At 44.3% G+C, this 22,670-nt stretch overlaps 1 long non-coding RNA gene across 2 annotated transcripts in view; it reads right to left on the bottom strand.

Moving 5' to 3' along the window:
- LOC138259381 (uncharacterized) overlaps positions 1-22,670 on the bottom strand; it is a 76,342-nt gene that overhangs the window by 838 nt on the left and 52,834 nt on the right. Inside the window, exon 3 of one of the 2 annotated variants that reach the window (XR_011198714.1) lies at positions 756-944. This is a non-coding gene — a long non-coding RNA (uncharacterized lncRNA). Of the gene's footprint in view, positions 1-755; positions 945-17,223; positions 17,435-22,670 lie in introns of those variants that run through there. The other variant, XR_011198713.1, reaches the window with a different exon arrangement.

Here is a 22,670-nt window from a genome sequence, read left to right as displayed (position 1 = left end):
AAAACTGGGGACCCCTTCCCTTTGTGAATGGGTTAGCACCAGTTTGAAACTGGTGCTAACTGCGATTGTTTTGTGACCGCATTCACTGTCACAAAACAATGCTACATCGCGCTGCGACTCTTAATTAGGAACAGAACTCCCCTTCCTAATTGCAACTCGAAAACCTATTTTGCGATTCGGTAAATTGATTACAGAATCACAAAATAGGGTCTGTACATACCAAAATGTTTTTTTTCCTGTCGCAAACGGTCCGATTCTGCGAATCGGGCTGTTTGCAACAGGAAAAATGGTACGTACATGTGCCCCTATGTTCAATGCACCAACATAAATTAGAAATCTAGTTGGACAGTGACCCATACCCAACCCAATAAGCAATCCTGTGTGGGTGGTGTTTTGTGGTCATGATTACTCTCTCTAGATGAGTTCAGAGACACAACAGCACTCCAAATCCTCTTTCATAAATGAAAGCACACTCAAAATAGCACTAAACAACACTGGGTAAAACTTTAAAATGTTTATTTCTAAACCCACGTCTAGTGCATAAAACATAAAGAGTAACCACACAGAATGCAAAAATAAACGCAACAATGCATGACATGGTCGGCGAATACAATATGAACAGTCCTAAAATGGGGAGTATAATCCTGGAATCCTAACACCCTATCTGTAGTCCTAAGCACTTTGCTAAAATGTATCAGAAGCAGAAAATAGCGATCCTGTAATTCGAGTTTCTTAAACTGGATTGCACAGCATACCTTTGTCAGCAAGAAATAGCTGTTTAGCTGTTCTCTGTCACAGTTCTTGCCTGGGAGTGATAAGCAAATGTGGGATGAAGGCCTCTTGTCTTCGTCCCTCAGGGCCCCGAAGCAACACCCGAATGGGGCTGGTTTGCAGCACAATGACGTTGCAGTGGCCTGATAGTTGAATCGCAAAGCCTCTCCAAACTATGGTCAAAGACAAAGGTTTTTGTAGTACCTGATTAGCAATTTTTATCTGATGTTTATAAATTTGGCAAAGTCCCAATAAGAAAAATCAAGAATGGCGATGAATAAGTCACCTCTATTCACATGTTGACATTTTAATCACCGCTGTAAGCATCCATATTAACATGGCAGCAACCATAACAAAAACAACAAAATATTTCAGCCTAGATAGGAAGCAGACATGATGCTAACACTTCTGCATGTGTCTGAAACTTCACACTCTCTACCAGAAAGAGATAAAAGAGTTTGCAGGCAAACAGAAATAAAAGTAGAAGACATTTAAATTGGCCTTGTCATAGTGGTCATGCTTTAAAGAAATTGATAAGAATGTCTTGCCACTGTATAATTAAAATCTAGAAGGTCCCCACGTTGTCAAGTCCTGACAAAAAATTGGGGACGGTCTTTTTTTTTTTTTACAAACTGAGCACTGTATACAACTCGGGAACGCAGCCCCTGGGTAGGTTTCCGGCCACAGACTGCCTTGTTCAAATAAACAACGCCAGCCTATAGGCTCGCTCTTTCCCAAAGAGCCCTGTCCCTACCTAAGGACGGTCTCTCTCAGTTTTTTCCTACTAGATATATAACTGATATGAGTAAGTTTACTCATGGTTTTGTTCTTCCACGTATTCAACATAGATATACTCAGTGTAGTTTTCACTTTAAGCTTAGGAGAGGGTTACTGTACATAGTCCTGATGAAGCGGCAAGTGATCCGCTAGGACTTTTGTAGGCACGAAACATGTTGACTTCTTTTAGTGGTAAAAAAAAACCTCTTCCTCCACTATTTTGGTAGAGTGTGGGATCATCACTTCCCTTTCACTCTGCACTGTTTTTTAATCTTGACCGGCTCCCATTCTCGCTTACTAAAATTTGTTTCTCAAGTGGGTTGCCGAGCCAATTTTAATCTTTTTCTCTCCAGCTTTTTTCTTTTTCTTCCTTACCTGTAGGTCTAAATGTATTCCTATTCACTCCATACTACGGCACAGATCATGGCACAGATCACTACAAAAGATCTCCGGCAAAGTGCCCCTTCGAGGGGCCCGTCAGACATCGCAGCGCCGGTCTGACGTGGAGCAAGCCCAATGATGAAGCATGACATCGAGCGGATGTGTGAGGGCTTTTGCTTCTAAATTTAAAAGTGCCTAGGAGACTTGTGCTTTTCTTTTGGAACAGTGTACTTTATTTTTTCAATATAACTGTTAGGGAGAGTGTACACTGGGCCATGTCATCTCGCTGTCCCCCCTCTTATTTGATTATATTCAATACAACTCCAACCATGAGCACAGCAACTAGGAAAGAAATACCCATGAGACCCTTATATTACCTCTAATATTATTTAGACATGTCAGGAAAATTCAAGTTGGATGTCCAAGTAACTCAAACCACTTAGTCCGTTTACGACTAGATTTGGATATAAAGAGTCAATAAAATCATATTGTAGCCATGAAAAGAGAGGATCTCATATTTAATAGGAAATATCCTACGTGCTAACAGTCTGTCTTTACTGGATAATTAATCTTTTTCCCATCCTTCAAATTCCACATTGCCTGCATTGCAACAGGTATTTGTAGAAACTCCTCCATATTTGCAAAGCATTGAACTACTGATCCAAAAACAACCCAAAAGCAAAGGCCTATAAGACAAAAAATCGCATAGCAACAGCAAAGGTCATTATGTAGACCAAGCAAATTTATTTCTACTAACCCTGTACCACCAAATACTACTAAAAGCACACAAAATTGAAATATGGTGGAGCCAGAATTTAATGAAAATGGATACCAAATTAAGAGAGCACTACAGTGACACTCTAATGGTAGCTGGAGCTATACAGGTATCCCTAACATAATATGAAATGACATACAAACTTCCAAATTATGTTCTAATCCAATAGCTGGTCAAATGGTGTTTTGATTTAGGCATCCTTTTGTTGAAGTCTTGCAACAGGTTTAAGCCCTAATGTGTTCTAAAACAAATGGTGTAATCATTATCAAACATTGAATATTGGGGCCATTTACTTATGCCTACAATTTCAGAAACATACCGCATGTTAGAAATTCACAAACGTGCCTAGTTAGTGCACTTAAATTCTGGTGTGGACATTTAACCTACAATCATCACATGAATCAGTTTAAAATCTATCTGCAAGATGGACGAAATTCCTTTCCTTATATACCGAGGACATTTTGTGAACGCCTACGAAGTTACAGGGTTGTAGGTATTCAGTACTTTTCCAAAGGTCATCCCTGCCTCCTTCTCTGGCAACACTGCATCCCTAAATCTACGACTGGAAAATGTCTGTTAACCACTGAATGTCAAATTATCAGCCTTTTGAACTACAAATGGCACATTTTGCTGAATTTTGTTGTGATGATACATTCTGGAATCAGACACCCAGGTGCATATTTACAATCCCTATGCCTCAAGGCAACGCAGTAAGTGACTTTGCTGCGCAGCGCCACAGGGAAAGGGCAGAAATGCATTGTATTTACAAGATACAGAACATTTCTGTCCTTTCCCCCTGCACTGGCCCACAAGTTGCTGCCTAGCGCCAATGCAGGCACCCTTGCACCATGGTGTAAGGGTTCTACATTGTAAGCCGGATTGTTTTTGTGCAGGAAGGGACACCTTCCTGCACAAAAGCAATCCAAAGAGGGATTTTTCTCTTTCTATATGTCTATCTATATGTGTAAAGGAAACAGCGAGGAAAAATAAAGATATTTCTATTTGTTTTGCTTGCCCGGGGAGGCGTACTGTTTTGAGGCATTTCCAGGTTTACAGAATCTTGTAAATTTGGGAATGTGTCAAAACCCATGGGTGTTGTGTGGGAACACTCACCGCAACACCCATGGTACGCCTCCCTGATGCATTGTAAGGCAACACAGCAACCTGTGCTGCGTTACCTTACACTATATCTACAAGGCCATGAAAAGCTCTGCAAAGTGGCTTTGAGTGGCCTTGTAAATATTGGTCTGCACAAAAACTGAAGCACTGGCAGCTCACAGGGCTTGTAAATATGCCCCCAAATGCCTTAAATAGACCATTTTAGAAAATATTGAAATTCCTCATATATACAAAATAATTAAACTCTTTTTGTGTCAGAGATTTGTATATGTTTTCCAGGTATTAAGTAACGTAAGGGATGAAAATGGGATTGGATTTAAAAATGACTTAACAGTAAATACTTGCAATGGAAATTGAACCTTTGTTTGGGCTTGTTGCAGTTTATATTGTGTGAGCCCCCGCCTTCACCTGGTCGTGTGATGGACCTTGCAACATGCATAGAGCTCAACCTCATGAGGGCTCAGTTCGACTTCAGGAATTTAGACAGACTCGTAAAGCGCAGGATCCCACCTCAAGCTGCTGAACAACAAATGGCCATTATGAATTCTTCTGAAGAGGAGGTTGATTAGTTCTTGCATGTAATATAACAATATGAAAATTGAAATTAAAAAAAAAGATTATGAACCATTGTTTGGGGGTTCTCTTATTTCATATGTATTTCTAAAGGTTATTCCCAAGTGAATAAGATTTTAACAAAATGCTGCAAGGAGGGACTGGAAACCCTTAATGACCATACACCACACATGAATATTGCATGCACGTATGAGTGAGTGCATGTTTTATTAGACTTTTTTCAATGCATACAAAGAACGACACCTAACTGCTCTACTTGTAAAATGTTAAATGTATTGAATAACTCAAACCATTTCAAGTGTGTGTGTGTGTGTGTGTGTGAGTGCATTCGAAGTGTGTGTGTAGTTTGTGTGTCTGCGCACACATACAGTGGACCAAAGGGCAGTTCATTATTTGTATTTATTAGAAAAACAAGGCAGAGTCACAGGACATGCTGTACTTCTCTTTTGGTGACAATCCTGGTACTATATGGAAATATTGCAATGGCACATAATTCTGTTTATGCACAACCTAAACTATCTATTGGCTTGTGAGAAGCCCTTCGTCCTTCTGAATGGCTAGATGGCAATGCAGAAAATATAATTTGTGTTTGAACTGCCAATTAAACTACCGTTTGCAGATATTTTCAAATGAAGCACACCTTAAAGAACCTTCTGGTGGCTATTAGACCATCATGCCTTCTAGCCGAGTGGCCAGAAGACCAAATGCAAAATTGCCTTTGAGGCTTTCTTTGCATTCAAAGGCTATTTCAACCGAAAACGTCAGACTACGAGATGGATTCATTTATTTAATTGTCTTGGTCTCCTGAGAGACAGGATGCTATACACCTGTAGAATTGTAATATACGTGGTGGCTACCAAGGTACTAAAACAGATAAAGTACAGGTGAATGCCTCATGAAGAAACTCACAGAGCGAGGCCCATCTGCTTTGGTGACAATGCAATCTCTGAGCTAAAGGCAGTTAAAGGAAATCACGTTTTCTCAGATTATGCAGCCCAGATAAAATGTACTTGTGGTCAGTGGCCCTTGTTCCTTCAGATTTATAGCAATCTGCGTGTCACATTGATATTCGCATTATGGCAAATTTTGGTTAACCTGGGTGCATCAGTCTGTTGTTGTGATTAGTATGCTGGAATGTGTATTATCATTATGGCACATTCTATTTGTTTTACAATAATCCCAAAAACACCACATTATTTAACAAAATATAGGAAACATTAGCTTGAACTATAACACAAAAATAACACTAACTTTAAGCGCACCTATTGGAGAGTCATCTTCCTAAAAATGCAGGTAGGTGCCTTTAACCATAAATCTTCCATCCTGCCTGTCAGTTAGGTTTTTAGACCCCATAGGTCAATTCATTTACATGATGTGATGGAGAACAAAGCTGTTTGCATAATTCGATTCATCAAAACTTTTATTCAAACATTGGCCTTCACAGAAACATACATTAAAATAAGGACTTTCACAAAACTGAGCAACATAAACTAATACAATTTAAAACCTTTTAAACCATGTGATACTCCTCGATGACCCATTAGCAGCATTCACGCACTTACATTTCTTATTATGATAATTAGCATATTTTCTTAATGTAGTTAATAAAGCTACTGCTAGTGCCATAAGTTTCTGGCCTTAGTGCAAATAAATATTTAAATGCTGATGTTATTGACTGCAACACTGCTGTATTTAATGACAAGAAACCGTAGATTCGGAGACAGCCTCTTAGAACAGAACAGAATAAAATACAATAATTGGACATGTTTTTTTAATAGAAATCGCACCTAAAGAAAGCCATTTGGGCATAGTGTCAAAGATACATCCACAACTGTCCCATGCGAATAAACAGTAATTGCTTTCTAAATTTTGATCTCGAAAAATGTGATACTGAGTCAAGAACATTCAAACAAAGGGGAAAGATCGTCATTCCAAACACACTCCTGTCACAGGTGTCAGGTCATGAGACACGATGAGGCACAAGAGAAAGCAAACATCAAAGAGATGGCACAAAGGACAATGGAAATATGCTCTGTGTAGGATATAGAAATTCTATAGATATAGAAATTGATGAGCCTAAGTCTGGCATTTCTGGAGGTTCTGGGCATTCTATCGAAAAAGCCCTCCCAATCGGTTTCTGATATAGGGGTGCCTAGTCTGTCTCTCACTTGGTTCCATCTAAGGGCCTGAGAGTCTCCGTTTGTAAATGTCGATATAGGCAAGTAATCGCTTTCACTGTCCCGCTTGCCTGTAGAACATAAGAACAGCATGTGTGAGTAGCAGTTCTGCATCTCCCATTCCCCAGTGCCTGCGTATGATTGTCAGTGCTGCCATGTGGTTCAAAAATTGACCGCCCGGAAGATTAAATTCTGTGCTGAACATCTTGAAGGGGTCAGGACCCCATCGCGAAATAAGTCACCCAGTTTAGTTACGCCTGCTGCAGTCCGTGCCCCCAGGCCATGCCAATACCGTCCCCTCCTCAGTAGCGGCAAGAACGAGGGGGGAGTTCTGGGGAATATGTAATTGAATATCTGATTTTTTCATGACTGCTCTCCAGCATTTCTGCATGGTCTTAAAGGCCTGCAGGCCCAATCCAGCAGGGGCCTCAGCTCTCAGGATCAATCCAAGTAGCTCCTGATATGCAGGTGTAAACCCATCTATGGGCCTTTCCTGTTGCCGCCTACTTGTCATCCATCTGGCAAGCTACTGCAATGCACTGCCAAATAGTACAGTTCAAAGTCCGGAGCCGCCAGACCTCCCTGCCGTACCGGATGCCGGTGCATAGCATATGCCACTTGCCTTCACCCTCTGTCCCAAACAAATGCCTTACTACGTGAGGTTAGTTCTTTAAAATAATATTGGGGCACCGACAGAAGAAGAGTTCTGAAGAGGTACAGCAGTCGCAGTAGTGCCATGTTTTCAAGAGAGCAATTCTGCCCATCACTGAAATGGGCAGCTTCTGGCAAAAGGCTATAGATGTCTTCAGGTTGAGAAGGCCTAGCCCGTAATTATCCTCGAACATATCCTAAGCAATTCAATATATTTTGACCCCTCAGGTATGGTAAGCAATGGAACTCCACCTCCAAGTCCCTGGGCAAGTCATCCGGGATCTCATTTTCCTCAATAAGGAACAATTTTGTTTTGGACCAATTCACCTTAAGTCCCGAAACCTCTGCAAAGTGGTCTAACAGGGACTGTGTCCTCTGCAGATGTCTCCCTGTGTCTTGTAGAAATAGTAATAGATCATCAGCATATAATGCGATACTCTGTACGTCTTCCCCTGCTGTGATTCCCTCAAAGTGAGTTCCCGACCTGGCTAACACCGCCAAGGGCTCCATGGAGATAGCAAAAAGCAAGGGAGATAGTGCGCAAACCTGCCATGTACCTCCCTCCGCCCCAAAGCCCTCTGAGATAGTCTGCCTCATCTGCACCCTGGCTGTGGGTCTAGTATATAAGAGCTTCGTCCAGGCCACAAATCTCTGTGCGAGTCCCATATGGGTCATGACTTGGTAGAGATAGTCCCACTCAAGGTTATTGAATGCTTTTTCAATATCTATGGATAATATAGCAGCAGTGGTTTGGTCATATGAGGTATCAGTTAGTATAGCCATAAGATGTCTGATGTTAGCTGCCGTGTTGCATTTGGGAATAAAACCTGATTAATCAGGGTGAATTAACTTGGGCATAAAGGGAAGAAGTCGGGAGGTTAAAGTACCACTCAGGATCTTATAATCGACATTCAGCATGGAAAGCAGCCGATACGCTCCCACGTCTGAAGCCTCTTTCCCTGGTTTAAGTAACGGGATGATCACTGCCTCTCTAATAGTGGGTGTCAGATCACCTAGATTATATGCCTCGTTAACATCTTCACGGGTCTCAGAGCCAGCTCTGTTGAATAAGTACTATAAAATTCGATCAGTAGGCCATCCGATCCTTGAACTTTGCCTCGGGCCCTTCTTTTGATGGCCCCCAGTACTTCAAGCACAGTTATTCCCTTCCCCCAGTGCTTCTGCATCGTCACTGCTCAGGCGAGGAACAGTGATATCTTGCAAAAATCTATTTTGTTGAATGGGGTCAGCTAAGCATCTGCTACGGTATAGGGTGCGATAAAAAGCAGCAAAGTAGGCATTTATTTCTTTTTGAGTTTCCAGAGGGGTCCTGGAGCTCAAGTTTATTTTCACTATTAGGGAGCCCCTCCCCGCTGGGTTCGCAAGCGAAGCCAAAAGTTTTCCCGCCCGATCCCCTTTGTTATGTTGCCAGGCAATATAAGCCTTGAAATCGAAGGTACAGAGCCACTCTGTGAGCTCCACCACTTGATCCCTAACCTCTGCAGCCACTGCTCTAATTCTGGGTGGCTTGGTCTATCCGACTCCAGAGAGCGTATGTCCTTTAGCAAGGTGGAGCGAACCCCAACCGTCTCCGAAATACAATGTCCTCTAATCACCACCTTGAACGTTTCCTACTTTACTCGAGAGGCCGAGCCCTAATTTTTGGCAAAATAATGCACTAATTGCTGTCATGTCTTTTCCCGAAAGGGGGGGATCCTTCAGCATCTCCTGATTCAGCCGCCAGCTCGGTATCGGTGCAAGCGGTTTCCCCCACTACAATCTAATCAGCACTGGATTATGATCTGATAGTGTGCCAGCGAGGTAATCGGTACTCGCTACCTTGATGTGAATTTCTGGGGAGCATAGGAAAAAATCTAAGTGGACATGCAGCTCATGTATCTTTGAATAAAAGGAATAGTCCCTTTCTAGGGGAGGGAGTATACACCAGCTAATCCGGAGCCCCCAGTGTTCCTGCCACTCCATCAGTGCCTTTGCTGCCCTGCCCGCAGGTGAGTCCAGCAAGGGGGGCCACGCCCTTTTTGGCAGTCATGTGTGTTTTTTGCAGGAATGCAATATCCACTCCCCATCTCTGTAAGTATGTGAAAACCTTATATTGCTTAGATAATGCCCCTGACATTAAGGGAGATTATCATAACTTTTTCTGTGCTCCATGAGGGGTATATAATTTAGATCGGTAAGTGGACGTTCTCCCCAGAATTCCATAGGAGATTATGCAGCTCTCCACCTTAACCCAGCATGCACTGCGGACCTTTTCCACACCAGCGGTAAATCCCAACATTCCCCGACTAAATCTGAGTAATTAATGAACCCAACTCTCTTTCCCCAGGACAGGAAGAAACAGCCCCCCATCTAAACGTCAAATTAAGCAACAGTTCTATTTCAGTATAAAACTTTTCAGGAAGGTATCCAGGCAGTGGTCGGCTCTCAAGAAACCCAGGCCCCACCTGGCTTCAGTCATCATTTTGCTTGCAGCATCCTGTAGCCCTCCATCTCGGGACATGTATAAGGCATTAGAAAAGTCTGCGCCCAGCTCTCCAGGTGAGTGCCTGGTGAATGCTCGTCCTCCTTACAGGCATTTATCACTCTTATAGTCAATATGTCATAATATCTGATCATCAGCTGAGCGGGGGGGTCTTCTCTGGTAAACCCTCACTAGAGGGGAGTGATATATTCGAGTCATTGTCCGAGTCTGAGCTTGTGTTAGTGCTTGGCGGTGGCAGTGCTCGTTCTCCAGGTGTCTTCCCGCTGATAGAGGCCACTTCTTTAACCGCTTTCAGTTTTTCTTGCTGCACCTCTTATGCTGTGCAGGATCCCCTAACCACGGATCTCCCCCTCCTCCAGGATTGTGCACAGCTTTTCCTCTTCCCAGCGTGCTGTTCCCCGCTAGTGCCCGGTCCAGGCTGGCATTCCGCCCAGGACCAAGCCTCCTATGAAGTGAGGAAGAACTGTATTCCTGTCGGGTGATCACTCGGAGTCGGGCTGGAAACTGCATAGAATACACCCACTCCCAGGTCTTGTAACTTCTTTTTCACTGTGCTGAAGGCCGCCCGTTGTCATTGTAGTTCTTTAGAAAAGTCAGGAAATATTTGCACTTTATGGTTTTCAGTCACCAGATTGTCATAAGGTCATGATCCCTAAAGTGTAGTAGTTTTGCCATTATTTTGCATGTTGGGGCCACTGTAGGGGGCGTCGGGCCGGCAACCAATGTGCTCTTTCAAAAGCAAAACACATGGAAAGCCCCTCTGGCACTAGCTCGAGCTAGCTCACCAGATCATTTTTCTCTTTCTTCTCCAGGAGGGCCACTATTTAGCTGTTATTGTGGTGGGCTCTATTTTCAGCATCTGCTGATCTAGCCTCCAGCACTTTCAGTCGCCGTTCTACGTCGTTTAGTCTATTGCTGGCCACGGTTACCACCGGAGTCGTCTCCGATAGTTCCCTTTCTGTCACGGTCACCCATTCTGCCAGGCATCTATGATCATCACGTGGAAGACCCAGGTCCGTGATCATAGCGTCTAATCTTCTGCTCCAAAGCTTCCAGAGAGACCGCAATTGCCTGCATTACATCTTGAAGTGTGGGATGCTTGTTCTCTAAATGCGGGTGCCCCTTCCACGTTTCCAGTTCAGACCCCTGGAGTTCACTCATCCGGTCTTCTGCCAGAGCGTCTAATTTTTTATTAGCTTTCCACATAGTTATGGGGTTCAGGGATTCACTGTGTGCGAGAAATGGGGCACTCTTCTGCTCTCTCTAGGTGCCCCTTCTTTTCACTTCTCTCCCCCTCGTAGCATTCCAGTCCTTTTCTGGCTAAGGTGTGGGGGGGCTAATTCGCACTTAGCGTGAGACCTTCACCCCACCAATCTTCGGGCCCCCCGTTATCTTGCCACCTGCAGTGGGGCCCCCAGCTTCCTGGTACAGTTCGCAAGCTCTGCTGATGCTCCCCATCAGCCCCGTCTCCCTCGAGAGCTGCTGAGACGTGGGGGCCACCATCTTGGAGGCCCACTAGGAGTCCTGGGCTGTCCGCCAGCCGCTTTTCCTGTCCAAACAATGGTCCTCTTTTCTTTGGTTTTGCACCTCCCGGGGGCCTTGCAGTGCTTACGCGCTGTATGGGGTCCCCATGAACAGCTTTACGACAGCAGGATGGGTTGGGTGAGGGCCAGTTCCTCAGAGCTCCAAGTTCTGCGACTCACTCCATCGGCCACTCCCTGCACCCCCACTCCTGAGGCTGACCTTATGGCACACAACTTACATGTATCGGGGGAGGGGGATGCTACCACCCTTTGAGACACCTATTTGCTTAAGCTGCAGGACAAATTACATGCCTTTACATGATCACTGTCGTGGTCCGAATCACTCACTTGATGGTTACCAGTCCACCAGCTCTGGGGAGTCCAAACATGGGATTCCACTGTCCCCCACACACAGGGTAGGACCTCTCCCTTAGATGCCCTGATGTTGGACAGAGTGGAGAGCATTGTCTCATACAGTCACACATGGATGTCCCTGACACTATTCCCTATGTGTTATTTCCTTATTGTTATCATATTTGTATTTCCCAATGGACAAATAGCTCTTTGTATCCTTTGGCGCATCTCCACTACATCTACTCCTGTAATTTTAATATATGCCTCCTCTCACAAATCAGACACCTTTGACAATGGACCCAACATGTCCAAAAATAATTTCGTTATTCAACCCTTTTGTAGGGTCACAGCCAGACTTGTTAAAAAAGTCAACATCCTAGGGTCCAATTCTGGGGTACATGTCACCTTTCACTCAAAAGCAGGCCTTGGACATTCTGATCTTAGTCATGTCTGTACCTCCTCTCCTTAGGTAGCTCCAGCCTTATCCAGTATGTTACATAACGAGCTACATGCTCAGCAGGCGTCTATTTTGGTAATAATGGATGTTGGATCAAGAGTGGATCAAACATCTCTTCTCCTAGTGGCTCTACAAAATTATTTACCTCAAATTCTATTCCAGTCTGATCTACCTTACATTTTTTGGGTTTAACACATTCTTACTCCGCCTGATCTAAGTCAGATGAACAGTTTAATTCAACATCACCACAGCTTGATGTTTCATCTCAAGCAAATACATAATGATTCTTCCCCTTTGCCTTTATAGCATTAGCATCCTTCTGGAGCCTTACGCCCGAACCTTTTGTATATTTATCTCTATGCACTTCAATGGGCTTTCTCTTTTGCAATCTCTTTTGGCAAACAACACCTTAGACCCTTACTTTTGAATATGCTCCCTCCACTGACTAATATTCATCATCTTCCTCCATATCCTTATACCTTTCCCTCTCTTTATAAAGTGTTTCTCCATACAATCATCATTTTTTTAATCTAATCTCTCTGCCAAATCCAGAAACATCTTGTCTATATAGCTCCTGTCATCCAAAGCTTTATCATCTGTTGGTTCCCCAGTACTTCAATAAATAAACTACCACAAAATGAGCTCTCTCTCTCTCATGCGATGCCTAGAACAATTGTAAAGTGAAGAAAGAACCGTCATCTGTCAGTTGTCATAATCCCCAAATATGGTTTTCTCCTCCTCAACTAAAATAATACTGTTCCCCAATCCTCTAAAATGGCTGCAATACGTGTGAGAGTACTGCAACCTGAATTGCTTAAAATTGCTACATTCCACCTTTACCCTCCAGGCATGATTTGTGCTCTCTACCTAACCTTCAACTGCTCACAACGCACGTGAGTCCTGTTTCAAGTCAGCACAGCGGGAAACATCCTTTTTTCCGACTTTTTTTTTCCGAAAGTCGTGGTTAACGAACGCGCAACAACGCTTTTTTTAACCACGACTCTGTTTTTTTGTGCCTTAACTACGTATGTTCTGAACAACGAACATGCGTGGTTAAGGTACAAAGAAGGGAGTTGGCGAAGGTAAGTGGTGGGTTTAGGTTTTGGGGAGGGGGTGGGGGGTCAGGGGGTTTTAGGTTTTGGGGTGGGGTTGGGCGTTTTTGGTTTTGGGGAGTGGGTTGGGGGTCAGGGGGTTTTAGGTTTTAGGGTGGGGTTGGGGGGGTGGGGCGTTTTTGGTTTTGGGGAGTGGGTGGGGGGTCAGGGGGTTTTAGGTTTTGGGATGGGGTCGGGGGGATTGGAGTGTTTTTGGTTTTGGGGAGTGGGTGGGGGTTAGGGGGTTTTAGGTTTTGGGGTGGGGTTGAGGGGGTTGGGCGTTTTTGGTTTTGGGGAGTGGGTGGGGGGTCAGGGGGTTTTAGGTTTTGGGGTGGGGTTGGGGGGGTGGGGCCTTTTTGGTTTTGGGGAGTGGGTGGGGGGTCAGGGGGTTTTAGGTTTTGGGGTGGGGTTGGTGCGTTTTTGGCTTTGGGGAGGGGGTGGGGGGTCAGGGGGTTTTAGGTTTTGGGGTGGGGTTGGGGGGTGGGGCGTTTTTGGTTTTGGGGAGTTGGTGGGGGGTCAGGGGGTTTTAGGGTGGGGTTGGGGGGTGGGGCATTTTTGGTTTTGGGGAGTGGGTGGGGGGTCAGGGGGTTTTAGGTTTTGGGGTGGGGTTGGGGGGTGGGGCGATTTTGGTTTTGGGGATTGGGTGGGGGTTAGGGGGTTTTAGGTTTTGTGGTTTGGGTTGGGGGGGTGGGGCGTTTTTGGTTTTGGGGAGTGGGTGGGGGTCAGGGGCTTTTAGGTTTTGGGGGGGTTGGGGGGTGGGGCGTTTTTGGTTTTGGGGAGTGGGTGGGGGTTAGGGGGTTTTAGGTTTTGGGGTGGGGTTGGGGGGTGGGGTGTTTTTGGTTTTGGGGAGGGGTGGGGGGTCAGGGGGTTTTAGGTTTTGGGGAGGGGGTGGGGGGTGAGGTGGTATTGGTTTTGGGGAGTGGGTGGGGGGTCAGGGGGTTTTATGGTGGGGTTGGGGTGGTGGGGTGAGGGATGTAGGATGAATGGTGCCTATTGCTAATGCTTTTATCAGGAATGCCTTTACAACGAAATATCGTTGTTAAGGCATTCGTGGTAAAATCATTAGTAGTAGCAACGAGGTCGGTGTTCCGACCTCGTTGTTAAGGCAGTAGTTGTTTTTTAGTCGTTGTTTCGTCGTACAATCCAGCACAGCTCAAGCCATGCACACGCAAATAAACATTAAATAATGCACTGATAATAATTAAGCTATACATCAGTGCACGCCCCCAACACCGAGCGAGTTTGCTCTAGATTTGCTTAAAAACTTTGCTAGGTAAACAGACATTTGATGTGAGCAAATCTAGAGTGTCGCTGGTGTTGCAGGGTGCTCCTTACTAGAGCTGCTCTCCACCTAAACTTGGGAACTACTCAGAGTTCTCTCTTCTTTTTTGCATAATTTATGCGTCACTCTAACCCTGAAAGGGATTTGTTTTGACTTATTTTGGGTGCTCCCTTGTGTCTGGACAAAGCTAAACCTCTCTGATGAGCTCTAATGAGAGCGAAACACGTGTCAGGGGTTTCTTTTACTCATTCCAGGTTGGCTTGGACGGTACTTTACCAGTCCAAAGCTGTAATACTGTGCCTGGAGTGGTAAATGGTTTTTGTCATTTTACAGCATTACAAGGTTGGCACTGAGTCAAACCTATGCTTAAAGACTTTGCTGTATAAATGGCAAAAGACTTTGTCACTATCTAGCTCGGCGTGGATAGCACTGTGCTGATCCAATGCTTAAAAACTTTGCTAGATAAACAGACATTTGAGGTGAGCAAATCTAGAGTGTCGCTGGTGTTGCAGGGTGCTCCTTACTAGAGCTGTTCTCCACCTAAACTTGGGAACTACCCAGAGTTCTCTTTTCTTTTTTGCATAATTTATGCGTCACTCTAACCCTGAAAGGGATTTGTTTTGACTTATACTGGGTGCTCCCTTGTGTCTGGACAAAACTAAACCTCTCTGATGAGCTCTAATGAGAGCGAAACATGTGTCAGGGGTTGCTTTTACTCATTCCAGGTTAGCTTGGACTGTACTTTACCAGTCCAAAGCTGTAATACTGTGCCTGGAGTGGTAAATGGCTTTTGTCATTTTACAGCTCGGCAAGGTTGGCACTGTGTCAAACCTATGGTTAAAGACTTTGTCACTATCTAGCTTGGCGAGGATAGCACTGTGCAGATCCAATGCTTAAAAACTTTGCTGGATAAACAGACATTTGAGGTGAGCAAATCTAGAGTGTCGCTGGTGTTGCAGGGTGCTCCTTACTAGAGCTGCTCTCCACCTAAACTTGGGAACTACCCAGAGTTCTCTCTTCTTTTTTGTATATATATATATATATATATATATATATATATATATATATATATATGTAGTTGAAATATATAACTGCTATGTAAATATGTAGCTTTCATTTGTATATACAAGAATAAACATTTTACTTTTACCTTTTAAACAAAACATTAAAATTGTTTTGATTTAATATATTTGACTTAATTCTAAATTGATAGTGCTGTAGCATATTTTTATTTTAATATTTATTTATTTTAAATGAAGAACAAAATAAAAAGTTGCATTTATAACTTGTTTAAAATACAAATATTTTGGATGAATTACATTCAAATATTTTTCTGAAGTTCACATTGTGACAAAATCCTCACCTAAAGTAAAACATGTATTTTTATCATGTATTAATCATTATTAAAAATAATATATAGAAATAAAAGTAATCAAATTGTATTTTATTAAAGATCCATGTTGCATAATTTTTTTAATTTAACATAGTTAATACAATGTTAAAATAAAATAAAAATGTTTTATTTCGAAATAATTTTGTGAACATTAAATTACATTTATTCATATGTGTAACTATGTTAAATATTTTAATTTAACATTATTTCCTATGGGTTTTTTGAGGTTCTTACCTCAATTGTTTTCTATGGGATAGTGTTGCAATACCAGTGGTTGGCCACGTGTGGTGCTGGAGTACATGGTTCTGGACTTTTTTTGCTGTAGTAACTTTAGAAGTGCAGTTTGTGAAGTGGAATGGGCTTACTCTTATGTGGGTGGGTGCATGTCCCTCTCTAAACCCCTCCCTTAACCCCTCCTTACTAATCCCTTAACGTCTCTGCTCTAGTGGTAAGTATATTCCCCATTTGGAAGCAACTCCTTCCTGTCTGTCCCACATTTCCTACTTTAATGTATACTTAGGTGTGTGGAGACTCCACAGACGGGGCAGAGATTGCCACACATTAAGATGTAGGAGAGGCGGAAACTCGCAACATAGGTTTGTGAATAGCATTTTGCAGTATATTAGTAGTACTACTGCAGTACTACTAACAAACTAAAAAATACAGTTCGCGACTAGGCTTGATGAAAATAAATCATTCACGTTCTAGTATATAAACTAGCTGAAATAAACATTTTACCGTTCTACGGGAATCATCCCTCATGCTGCCTAAGGGATAATTCTTCAATGGGCAGTTATAAGAATACAGCATAACTACTATAACAAACTACATTTATTTCATGCGTCAGATGATTTATATGATCAACTAATCATTACAGTCAATCTTGCAAGAAAACAAGCTTTTTACTGCCCCAAGATGTGTTATTACAAACAAAGGGAATAGACAAAGGGATTGAATGCCAAAATTGTTCAGTACTTTCACTCATAAAACTCACAGATTGAGGAAAATAGCCGTGAGCAATGAAAAATGTTCTAACTACAGTGAAGAAAATATTTAATTCTAATAAGGACACAGAGGCGAAGATTATGCTTTATTATTCATCTATTCACTGCTGAGCAGCTGATTAACTTCAGACAAACATAACAGAGAGAAAAATCCCATGCCTGCAAGCAAGATCATACATCTACCAATCAGGCAAGTTGTGCACCCTATAAAATCATATTCAAGGAAAAGCACTTCCTCTTTCTTCATGCGGATGCCTCCTGAACTATATACTCTTTATTGGAAATCCTTTTTCTGATCACCACCTGCAAGAGAAACAGAATGCGAAATTTCCTAGCTATCGTGAAGGAAAGTTTCAATTCTATTAAGGACACGGAGGCGAGGATTATGCAGATCTTTCTTCACTTTTTATTAAATAGCAAGTTCAAAGTTAAACACAAAATGAACAAAAAAACTACAAGTTTCATGAAGCCGCCGCCATGGTAACCAGTATCCAATGAGGTTCCTCCATTCACGCCGGTATAAATATCCCCAAGTGCGTCACACTTCCTCGACTTCACTGCGGAAAGAATCCTGGTAGAGTCAATTGGTTGTAGTTTCGGAACCTACAAAAAAGATGGTGTAATTAGGGTCTAAAGTGATAAAATAATGTCGCATTCCAATGGCAATAATGAATGGAACGTACGAGTCTTCAAAAACTTGAATCATAAATACAAGCATAATAGCCATCAACTCCGCTTAATGTAAACTAGACATATGAGCAAAGATAATAAATAAGGGATAAATGCAAATATACCACCTCAAAACGAAGATACAAGTGTTCGGGTGGGAACAAACTCGTGAGTAGTATGTGGGTGGGATAATCCTCGCCTCCGTGTCCTTAATAAAATTGAAACTTTCATTCACGATAGCTAGGAAATTTCGCATTCTATAGCAGGACCGGAGTCGAGGATTATGCAAGTTCAAAGCTTACCCACCACCAGTGAGGCTGCTTCATGAATTGGTTTAAAGTAAAACTTTTTAAAAGTAGATTCAGAAGACCAATCAGCCACATGCATGATGTCCTCTAATCTACCCCCCACCTGTATGGCTTTTGAGGCCATGGCTCCCCGAGTAGAATGGGTGCCAAACACCTGAATATTGATACCTGCTTCGGACAGAATCCATCTGACCCATCTGGCAATGGAAGGAGAAGAAACCGCCTTAAACGGTCTCTTTATGGAAATCAACAATTGATTTTCACCTGGAGGTCTATGATTCACAATCACTTCCTCATAGACTTGAGACATCTAACAACGCATAATTTTGGGGAATCAGGAAAAGCTGGATAGGATACTGACCTGGTATTATTCTTTGTTCTCCTTGAAATAGTAAACGTGACTCCTTCTGGAGTAAAGACTTGCGCTGATACATCCAGTGCCCTGATATCAGACACCCGTTTACATGAAATGAGGCACAAAAGCATGGCTAATTTGGCTGACAACTCCTTTCTCGACAAATACTGATTATCCTGCCAAGAGGTTAAAAGATTAAGAACTATGTTTACATCCCAGAGTTCTGTATATCTGGACTGTGGAGGTCTGGAGAGTCTAATACCCTTGAGGAGTTTACATATCCAGGGATGCTCGCCAATCGGGTGATTGTTCAGAGGGGGGGTGACCCGCAGAGATAGCTGAACGAAAAGAATTGATCGTACAATAAGCAAGACCGGATTCCGCTAATTCTGCAAGGAAATTTATGATGTCTGTAATAATGGCCCCCATGGGATCGCAGTGTTTGCCCACACACCAACGAGACCATCTATTCCATGCTGATCTATATCGCTTGCATGTCCCAGGGGCCCAGGCCTGTGCAATGAACTTTTTAGCTTCCTGCGAAAGTCGGCCGTCTTGCCCACGATGCCTGAAATCTTCCAAGCTATGAGGGAAAGATGACCCTGAAGGACCAGGGGGTGATGAAACCCCGACGGGTCCCGGAGGATCGAGGGAAAGACCGGGAGACGAAGAGGACACTCGCAGGAGAGTTCTAGCAGAGTCGGGAACCACGCCTGAGACCTCCACCAGGGGGTTATTAGAATCACTGTCGCCTCCTGACGGCGAACCTGCGCTGCGACCCGCGGGATAAGAAGGAACGGTGGGAAAGCATAACCTTGAAGCATCCCCCAGTGCTGGAGAAACGCATCTACTGCCGCAGCTCCCGGATCCGGGTGCCAGCTGAAATATAGGGGAAGATGAGCATTCCATCTGGACGCAAAAAGGTCCACTGAGCAGGGACCCCAACGAGCCATGATCGCCTGAAAAATCGATTGATGTAGCTGCCAATCGCTGGAATCCGTGAGAAAACTGGAATTCCCGGAAGATACTCTGCTGTGACCGAGATTTGGTGTTGGAGGCAAAAATGCCAAAAATCCTTTGCTAGTTCCGCTAAGGCTCTCGATCGCGTCCCCCCTAAACGATTTATGTATTGTACCGCCGATACATTGTCCATCCGTAGTAGCACTACACATGAGACCTTGTCTCTCGTTAGAGACTTGATTGCAAACGATCCCACCAGGAGTTCCAGACAATTGATATGCATGGTGAGCTCCTGCGGGGTCCAGCGTCCCCCAAACGAGATGTCCCCGCATCGAGCCCCCCATCCCTGGCGACTGGCGTCTGACTCTATCACCAGGTCTGGGGCGGCTCCGAAAATGGCCCTGCCATTCCATGCTTCCATGTGGTCCAGCCACCAATGTAATTCCGTCCTTGCCTCCTGAGACAGGGAGATGAGTTCGGAATACGTCACCCCTCGGCGAAGGTGAAAGGCCTTCAGGCGCTGCAGGGCTCTGTAGTGTAGGGGACCTGGAAAGATGGCCTGAATTGAGGAGGAAAGCAGGCCGACCACTCTGGCTAATTGACGTAGCGAAATCTTGTTGCGCCGAAGGACTTTTCTCAGTTCCTTCTTTATCTTGGATATCTTCGTCGTCGGAAGACTGAGGGATGCTGAACGAGAATTTATGAGAAAACCGAGGAAGATTAACGATTGGGTCGGAGTATGTTCCGATTTCTGTTGGTTGATTACGAACCCCAGATCCTGGAAAAGAGCAATAGTTGTGTTCATATTGGATAAAAGTTGAAACCTGGATTGGTCCATTAAAAGGATGTCGTCCAGGTAAATGATGAGTCGTATGCCTTGCAACCTCAGTGCTTCCACCACTGGTTTGAGGAGTTTGGTAAAGCACCATGGTGCTGACGAGAGACCGAAAGGGAGAGTGGTGAATTCGAATACCTGATCGTTCCAGATGAATTGCAGGAATCTGCGATGAGGAGGAAAAATAGGGACGGTGAGGTATGCGTCCTTGAGATCTAGACGAACCATCCAGTCCCCTTGTAGGAGGAGGTCGCGGAGCATATGAATACCCTCCATTTTGAAATGCCTTTAAACAACCCAATCGTTGAATGCACGAAGATTGATAACAGGCCGAAAACCCTTGTCCTTCTTTTCTACTAAGAAGATGTTGCTTACGAAACCTGTGGGATGAAGGGATGCGAAGGATATGGCGCCCTTGTGGAGAAGAGCTTGAACTTCTAAGTCTATGAGCTCGGAGTCTGTTGCCGAAAACACTATTGGCGGTGGCAGTTTTCTTTGAAGCGGGGAACCCCAGAATTGTATCTGGAACCCTGAAACTGTCTGTAGAACCCATGCATCGGATGTAATGCGCCTCCAATTGGTCTTGAAAAAACGCAATCTCCCTCCGAAATTTCGAGGGGAAAAAGGGATAAGCCTTACCAGAGGGACCTCCTGGGGCATTAGATGCTCCTCGTGCATTCCTGGAAGTTCTGCCTTTCCCCCTTCCTCTGTTGGGGAAGAAAGTTCCCTGTCGGCCATCACGCCAACTGTTGTTTCGGAAGGAACCGGGGCCTTGCTGGTAAAGACGGCCGGAAGAGCGACCCCTGCCTCGTCCGGCCCCGCCAAAAACCTTATTGGGGAAAATCTTTTTGATGGATGATTGGGCTTTATCGAGAGCCGAAAAAGTGGCAACAAATTTTCCCAACTCCTTTACAAAAGGGTCACCAAATAAATTGCCTTGGGCAACAGCCCCTGCCTCCGAGTTAGAAAGCTCCCCTAATTTGGGGTCTATTTTTATTAATAAAGACCTGCGCCTTTCTGCCGAAATGGCACAGTTCGCGTTGCCCAGGAGACAGACAGCTCTCTGGGCCCAACCTGCAACAATGTCTGTCTGAAGGGGAGTGTTTGATTGATTGGCACGTTCCGCCAATTGAATTATCTGTGTGAGGGGTCCCAACACATTGAGAAGTTTATCCTGGCATGCCCTCCAGGATCGATCGATTCCCTTCTTCGGATCTTTGGTGTACTTGGCAAAAAAGTTACACATTTTAGGGTCTATATCAGGTGTAAAAGCGACCTTATCTGATAGAGACGGGCGTGGGCATTCCGCCCGTAAACGAGCACGCACCTCTTTGTCCAAAGGTTGTCTAATTTTACTGGCGACATATTCGGCCACCTTGTGGTCTGGACGCCACTCCGAGGAATGCGGATGGTAGATACCCTCCGGTTCAAACATATCGGAGTCTGAATCCCCCTGGTCAGAAGGATCCGGTAGGGTAGCACCAGGACGCCAAGGGCGCCCTGAGTCATCATCCAAAGATGAGGAATCCTCGTCTGAACCTCCCATGATGCCTTTAGGTGACCCCAAGTCAGGGTTCCATAAGTGGTGAAGCATGTCACCCATTACTCCGGGCAACCGACCCTCCCGGGAGGGTAAACACTTATGCGCGCGCGCACTCTTGGAGTTTGATAAAAATTTGCTATCCTCCAGGTGCCCCGCGTCGCGCTTGCGCATTTTCTTGGGAGCCGAAAGGGTAGAGGTATCACCCTCCGCTCCCGTCACACCAAACATGCCCGTACCCTTAGACACCTGTTCCTTGAGTTTAGCTACGGTTTCCCTAAGAGGGGCCAAGGCGTGTGAAATCGCTTGCGAGAACAAAACGTCCACCCCCGGGGGAAGGGTACTGTGAGAGGGACCCTCACCTGGGGACATGTTGGCAAAAGGCTCATGTTCCTGAGAGGAGTGCATGCTGAGGTTCAGACTAAACACAACAGTGCGACAGAGAGTACACCCTATAAAAAATATATAAAGGGTAATTCACTACCCCCTCTGTCAAGCAGTAGCTAAATAAAACCAAGAAAAATTCTTCCCCTCGGGGGTAATGCCTACCAAATAGGTGTCACGGGGTAGGGAAAACGAAGAAAAAACACAATATTGTGATAGAAAAACCTGAAATTAACTTAAAATAATATTGCCAACGAGCGCTGAGTGTTCTGAACACACAAGCGCTCAAACACGCTTTGAAACACACCGCGCGCGCCCTCTGTCGGCCCGACGTGTGTAGAGAAAACAATGAAAGCGCTCGAGCGGAACGCTTGTTCCGAGAGCACACCCGTAGCAACGCTCGTTGCTACAACAGTACAATTCAACAGGACATAACGCGCGAAGCAAGTCAAACACTGTGAAATTAGAGAAAAAATAACCGGAGGCAGAAAAGGCACTTATCTGACGGTTGGTAGCAGTGAAGAAAGAGGAAGTGTGACGCATTTGGGGATATTTATACCGGCGTGAATGGAGGAACCTCATTGGATACTGGTTACCATGGCGGCGGCTTCATGGAACTTGTAGTTTTTTTGTTCATTTAGTGTTTAACTTTGAACTTGCTATTTAATAAAAAGTGAAGAAAGATCTGCATAATCCTCGCCTCCGGTCCTGCTATAGAATTCAAGTTACCTGCATTCTTATAGAAGCAGATAGTCAACCATTGTAAAAAAATGCAACTAAGTGACATA

Source organism: Pleurodeles waltl, chromosome 9 (genome assembly GCF_031143425.1).
Source record: "Pleurodeles waltl isolate 20211129_DDA chromosome 9, aPleWal1.hap1.20221129, whole genome shotgun sequence".
NCBI classification, from domain to species: Eukaryota; Metazoa; Chordata; class Amphibia; order Caudata; family Salamandridae; genus Pleurodeles; species Pleurodeles waltl.
Note: the sequence above shows the minus strand (reverse complement) of the source record. Positions and strands in the feature narration are given on the sequence as shown.